Genomic DNA, 8,221 nt, shown 5'->3' on the forward strand with positions numbered 1-8,221 from the left:
ACAATCAGGTATATAACATACAGAAAAATATCATTCTATTGCCAAGAAAAGTAATTATTCATTTTATTTTTCTTCTTTTAAGTAACGGTTACTTTCAATAAAAAATATTTTCTTGCTAATAGTTTTAAAATGTATTTATCCCAAAAGTTTTAGAAATACTCAATATCATATATTCAAAATAAAAATTTATTCTTTTTTGAAGTATATTATAAAATTTTATCGAAGAAAAGTCAGATTTGATTAATTTGAATATTTAATAATATATTGATATAAGAAAATTTATTTGATCAGAAAAATTTGGTACATTTCTTTCAGTTGTATACAACAGATTTAAGAAAAGTGAAACATAATTTAGAAACAAGAAATTTTTTTCTTTTTTGAAGTAATTCATATTTTCAATTTAAGTAAATATTTATTTTGGGACCAAATTGTGTATGCAACATGACTTTTATATTGTTCCACAATAGTGTTTTTTCATATAATATTTATCTTAATTATTTTGAATTAATAAATACCAACGTGTTATTTCTTTTCTATGTAACCTCATCAAATATTAATAATATGAAACTGTCATCATGAAATTAAGAATAGTTACAGTAGGAAGTATACCGTTGGCAACGACTCGATCACAAGCGTGCTATTAGCTCAGCGTAAATGTATTAGGCTTGCCGTTCTAGGGATCGTAGGTTCAAATCTTACCGGTGCCGGCGATGCGATGTGTTTTTCAATAATTAATTGTAGTTAATAAGACGGAATGTAAGTATGCGAAACAGTAAAAATATAAATTAAACTGGAAAAATAAAAAGCAATAATAACAAAAGAATTATTTTTTTCATTAAAATATAACCATAATTTTCTTATTGCAAGTAAATATGATATTTAATTCAAGCAAAGAGATTCTTCTATTATTAAGAGGATTGCAATCTTAAAGCCAACCTGTCATGAGTAAACGAAATTCCTCTACTTTGGAGAGTGTCCTCTCGAGGTCATATATAAATGGAAAATTCTCTGACATTAATACGGAACCGCTAAACGGCAGAATATTTTTTTTTGAGTGTATAGTTTCTGCTCATTCAACAATTTTATATTACAACTGTAATATAATATATGTTATACCTAACAGTAACATTATTGAATGGAAAATTATAACTAACAGTTATATTACTGTTAATTAGTGTCTGTTGGAATAATGAAAAGGCAATATATTTTCGAAAAGAATCGCTTATTCTGAAATTAATACGGTTTCTTGGAAAATTTAAGATTTATCAAAGTTTATCTTATTGTTAGTAAAGATATTGAATTGGATTCTTTTTGCAATTTTCGTAATTAATAATTAAATTAAACATTCATAAATAATATATATATTATCTTGTATGAAAATTGAAAAATAAACTCTTCACATTTCAAATCTTATGTAATTCATAAATTATTTTAACGCTTCGACTTTTTCGAAGAATGAGAGATCGATAAGAGATCGTAAACACAATCAGCAATCGAAGAATTTGACGCAAATGTATTCCTGTAAAAGAGAAGCTTCTCAAATTCTCAAGAGATGCGATATAATATCTCTGTAGAAAATTTACTATTATTTAACATTACTATGCATTATAATGGCATTAAAATAAAATAACGGCGAATAATTATAATTAGGAACAAAGATGACGACTTTTTCGGTGTGTGAGTAACCTTAACACATCAGGTAAACCTCGCCGACGTCAATGCCCCGATTATCTGGGGAAAACCTACGATAACGATAGAAAATGTAAATAACGATATTGTTGCTCATCGGAATTAACGTCACACCGCGAAGTATCTTAACAGTTAACTTGTAAGATCTTAAAAATTTTAATTCCTAAAAGTGCAGTTTTTTCTTAGAAATAAAACAAAAAATACTAAAAATTCATGATAAAACAATAAAACAAATTATGCTTATTTAATCACCTCCCTCTCCCCCGCGCATTACGTTCAGAATTAATTCGCAAATATGAGCAATTAGCCCCCAATTAAAAGATACGTTATATAATAGTGAATGTAATTATAGACACACTCTGATACACCTAATGCATTTAGATCATCGTATATAAATTCGTAAAGATGTAGGTATGTTATATATAAATATAGAAATAGGTTAAACCATGAAACTAAATAAATTTTATTGTGCTGTTAAATAAAATGTATTTTATAATTCGAAATATTTGTATTTCACTTTTGTGTTTAGATCTAATCAGTGTACAACGGTTTTAATATGCACCAAAACGCACTTACAAAACGCTAATACATTCAATTACAAAACGCTATTACATTCAACCGAATTTCTTGTATAACGTAACAAAATATATATTTAAATCAGATTGCATATTTTAACAAAATAGAAAAAAAGAAATTTACAAGGTAAATTAATTTTTTTTTATAAGGTAAATTAATAATTAAAAAGACTCAATTTGCGCATATAGATACAAAAAGTATTCGTACAAGGAAATTCGTTATAAAAAAAAGCCTTATTTGTAGAAAATAAACATTAATTATCAATTTTATACAATAAATACATTCTGTTCTAACATAAACAAACGAGCTTCGCATGTATTCCTGACTTTAGAAGCTAAATTTCTCATCTGTACGAATACTTTTTAAGCATTCAAACAATACAATTTTTAATTTTCGCTTATTTTTCAGATAATATATTTTGTATAATTAATACATATCTTTTTGATATACAGGGTGTTTCTTAAAATGCAGACACTAATTATATAGCGCTAATCCTGATCTAAAATTGAGTCGAAATTTCCTGAGCCATTTTTTTGTACAGTGCTGTATGAAGCAGTTATTATCGAGTAAAGCTAATGGGCGCCGTCTTTTAAACGGACGCACGTCCTTGAGCCTAGGCTGCGTTCAGATACTACACTCGGGAGCACCCAAGCTCCCGAATGCCATTCAGAAACCAATTGAGAGTATCTCAACGTTACCTAGGTGGCCCGTTCAGAAACGTGTCGGGTGTTCCCAATCGGAAGACACCCTGCTCTTTTGTTAGATGGAAAGTCTCTCGATCGAGTTGGCACACAAAGCGCGGGAAGCGAAACATGGGCTGCATTCAGCAGTTTTGCAACCGTTTTGTGATTCGTCGCGCTGATTGGATTATACTTTTAGATTTAAAGGAATAGTCCTATCTCAGCCAAGAATCACAAAACGGTTGCAAAACTGTTGAGTCTGCTGAACGCAGCCATGGCTACAAATAAGAATTTATTAATGCAATTTAATAATGAAAATCAAATTATATTGTGGAATCCTGAAAGTAAGTAAAATATGTTTTACTTCGAACGATTATAATTTACGATGAAGTACAATAAATGTTTTTTCGTCATGTTGCGTATGAAGTCCCGTTAAAGTGTAATAACTGTGTAGTATTCCTTGATAAATCAATTTGTTTGCAAAATATTTATCTTTAAACGTAATTATAATTAATTGAATATAATGTCTAACTTGATTGCATTTATTTGCACAAAACATTTAATATTAGAGGTTATTGACCTTGTTTATAGGAACACTTGATAAGCGTATGAACTAGTAAGTGTCTATTAAATTATTTTAATTTCGGCAATGCATAAAGAATGGTGTACTACTCCCGTACAATATGTATCAAAATGATTAATTAAATTAGTCATAACATGTATATGTTTACATGTTTCGCTGAAATTAAGATAATATAATAGAAAGTTCACTAGCTAGTACATATATCAAGTGCTTGTTTTTTACGCTCCGCCATTTTCCTCTGGCTAGGTCGTTCAGAAATGTATACACCAGAGAGGGTACTTTATCCCTACCATTTCACTCACACAGACTCCTAGCAATCACCCGCAAGGTGAAGTTTCTGAACGCAGCCCTAGTAGTGTGTGTGAGCGCCCCGCCGCGCCGCTATGCCGCTGACTTCGCCGCTATCGCGCAATATTTTCACGCATAATAATAATGCGAAAAATTTGTTTTGCATTAAAAATCATATTCCTTCTATCAGACGTATTTTCTTTCAGGAAAATTTCAACAAGGGATACGAGAAATCTCTTCAAAACATAGCAAATTACAGATTACATAAAAAATATAATCTATTGCTTACAAATTTTTAAAAAATCTTTCTTTATAAATTTAAAACTCTATCTTTTTATGAGAAAATTAATTAAAAGGTATGAATAAGAAAAAGATAATATTTCTATTCTATATAAAAGGAGACTTACAGAGTTTTAAATTTACAAAGAAAGATTTTTTTTAATAATTTGTAAGCAATAAGATTATATCTTTATGTAATCTGTAATTTGCTATGACGAGAGTTCCCGTATCCCTTGTTAAAATTTTCCTGAAAGAAAATGCGTCTGACCGAAGGAATATGATTTTTAATGCAAAACAAATTTTTCGCATTATTATGATGCGTGAGAATATTGCGCGATAGCGGCGAAGTCAGCGGCATAGCGGCGCGGCGGAGCGCTCACGCACACTACTAGGCGCGCGGCTCACGGACGTGAGTTCGTAATGAGTTCGTAATGAGTTCGAGCTTTACTCATTAATAACTGCTTCATACAGCACTGTAAAAAAAAATGACTCAGGAAATTTCGACTCAATTTTAGATCAGGATTAGCGCTATATAATTAGTGTCCGCATTTTAAGAAACACCCTGTATATAATTTTAACAAACTTACAGTCTATTTTATTCTTTATGAATAAATTTTTAATTATCCAACAAGAAATGATCGTCAATTAAACATCGAATCGGCGTCAAATTGATGTTGAAATCATCGTATTTATATCGATTCGACATCAATTCGATGACTCATTTCTCGCTGGATAATATTTACTTTTTAAAAATAAAGTTTTTTAAAAAATTTTTTTCTTTGTACGAATACTTTTTGCACTCATTGTATGTATATGTATGACGGAATCATAAGTATGAGAATTTAGCTTTTTATCAGAACATATAGAGGAAGGTCACCGATACCGACATACCCCTTTTTTTAGACAATATTTCTTAAACAAAAGGTAAAAATACAACTTCAAAAACATAAATACAAAGTAAAAAGTATCTTCTGTCAGATAGTATAAGCAATTTTTTTAATACTATTCGCAATTTAGCAATAATTAAGTTTTTCGTAAGTTACGCAAAAATGAGCGTCTGACAAAATGGGCTCCAAAACTGACATAGTAGGCAATAATATCAACATTCCTATTTTATAAATAAAGATATATCCTATTCTGTAAAGACAACTAATTTATGAAACTATAAACATTTAAAATGACATAGGGTAACTCCAGTATATATGTCGCACCTATCAAAAACTTAATTTATTAAGTATTATTTACTATGTTTAAAATAAACGAACTATATCAGTAAAAACTTTGTACTGTCTACTACTATGAAAAAAATATGGGAAATCCGAAATATTTAGTTTTCGTATTAAAAAATAAACTTTTTGAAATCTTGCATTTTTGCTATATATTGATAATGGGTGGAATATATGGCAAAAATGCAAGGGTTTTAACAAACTAAACAAAGACTACGAAAGCAAAACACTTGTATTTTGCTATACAACATGCTTTACTATTCCTCGACACGTATGTATCACGAAATAACCACTAGGTCTTTTACATGCCTTACAGTAATCATTTTATGTAGATTATAATTTATGATGATGCTACTTGTTACACACACAGTGACAAATCGATTCAACTCACAATAATTTCATTAATAAAAAAAATTTTAATTCAGAAGGTGGCTAAAATTTTATAAACACAAACAAAATAAAGCATACAGCCACAACGCTAGATAAAATTTGCGCAAGTCAATTTATTAAATTACACTAAAATATGAAAATTAAACGTTTCGGTCACAATTTTTGACCATCATCAGTAATTATATGCCCAATATCATTATTTATCATTACAAAAATATGTCTCGTAAAATATTCTTATTAATTATAATTGATCTGTTACAATAAAATAATAAAATTGTCTTAGTCGCATTATTATAAACTATGTCTCGTTCTATAATCTTCAAATGAATATAATTTTGATTCGTCTCGATTTTATAACAGTATTCCAAAAGGTATTATAAGAAGTTCTTTATTCTTGAAAAGTTGTGCGCTGTTACGTAATTTTATTGAGATTTTCTCCGTATTTTGAGTCAATGCATTTAAGCAATTTACTCGGGGGTCGGAGATTAGGTTGTGCGGTTAATAATGTTCACTGGGAAGTATTGGATAGTTTTTCGGAATACGGGAAAGAATCGTGATTTGAAATGAGAGCAGATTTTATTTGGAACCTTAATCTCTTCTCTCGCTGTCTTCGTCCGCCTTTAGTAGGCATGGAAATAATGCAAAAATTATTAATATCCAGAAGAACTGCTGTAAGACGGGGGCCACGCTATTGGCAGCGACAGTCGCAACAATCCCTTGGATACTCGTATATATGTACTTGAATATATGTAATTGAGTGAGACGCAGAGCAGAGATTTAGGTTCTAGCGATTTGATGTATATAATATTTTCGTTTAATAATAAAAAGAAAAATATAAGAGTGAAACAGAACAATAAAAAAGGAAAATATGGAGTATATTTCTGAGGAAGCGCGAGGATAGTTCTCACCTTGATCAAGTTGATTTCTGACCAAAACTGTATGTAAGAATGAATGAAATACTAAACTGAATAAAAGAATTAACTGTCTTGGACTGAATTGAATTGAAGAATAGAATTAACTGTGTCGAACTGAACTAAAAAGAATTAACTGTGTATGTAACTAAACTAAACTGAATTAACTGTGTCTCGACTGCTTTTGACAGCTCCTTTTATATTTTAGAAATGAATGTGGGAGTGTCTTTTCAGGACCAATCAACACTCCTCAAAATTTGGTAGAACCTATACTCGCGCTTGGTTCCTTAAGATAAGGTAGCACGGCTCCGCATAAGCCCTACTCCCTACTCTACAGGTTTAATCTTAATAGGTAATAGTTGAGAGTTTTAATTTATAATAAAAATTCGGTTTTCCTTAACTAACATCCTTATGCGAGGCGAATCTATTACATTCTAAATTATATATAATATCTAAAATTAGTTTAATTTTATTAGAAGAAAAAAGAAAAAAGGAAGAAAAAGATATTTGTCCTCGCATTCAGGAAGATTTTTATTTTGTTATTAATTGCTTAATTATTAAACACAAATGTAACATACATTATCACTAATAGACTGTTAATATACGCTTTTATTTATTATTTAATAGAAATGCTTCTTTAAAAAGGATCGTGGAATATTCTTATACATTCTTTAGAGTAGATAATCTGTGTGACGCATAAAGGTACATAACGTGATCTATCTGTTGGTTTGAATGTTTAAAAAAAAAGATATACCCCCCTATAAAAGAGAAACGGAATTTTCGGTTTCGAAATAAAGATAAAATAGGGACGAAATATCAAGATCATGACGCAATATTAACCTAGAGATAAAATAAAAATAAGGTATGAATCATATATTTATAATAACGAAAGAGAGAATTTTGTCGGGATGTAACAGCGCATATATAAACTTCCCAAAGCTATTAACAGACAGATAGTAAATAAATTCCAATGTATATTTAAAAAGCATGGTATAAGTTAAATTAACATACCTATATTTGCAACCAGCAATCTCGTATGATCTCACAAAATTAGTACCAATTAGATCATGGAAAGAGAGAACCTTCCTTCTCAACAGCGAAAAGTAGACAGAGGTCGGAGTTAGACAAAATTCGTTTATACATGTGTATTATTCGGAGAAAGAGATGTGATTCGAGGGGGAACATTTGTTGATTTATAGAGAGAAAAATCTCTGGAAACCGTTCAGTGTCACTTTGCTTAATATTGATACCCTCTTTCTGTCTCTATATATACAGGGTGTTTGATAATTAATGAAAAATCTTTTGCATAGGGGCAAAATAGACTAAACTGAGAAGAAAAGTCCTCTACAATTTTGCAATTTTTGCAATAGCTAACAAGATATTAATTACTAAAAATCGCCGAAAATTGGTTTTCATTAATTTTCTACTCAAGTACTATTAACTTTACAGAAAAACAAGTGACAAAAATTGAACAAATTAATAAGAATTAAGGGGATGCTAAACCGATTATCCAACTCGATCAAGGTCGATAGTACAGACTTTTTAAATTCCAAATTCGATAATAGTGATGACATCTTTCATTTAGTTTTTACATTATAT

This window comes from Trachymyrmex cornetzi, unplaced genomic scaffold (assembly GCF_001594075.2).
Source record: "Trachymyrmex cornetzi isolate Tcor2-1 unplaced genomic scaffold, Tcor1.1 scaffold1380, whole genome shotgun sequence".
NCBI lineage: Eukaryota > Metazoa > Arthropoda > Insecta > Hymenoptera > Formicidae > Trachymyrmex > Trachymyrmex cornetzi.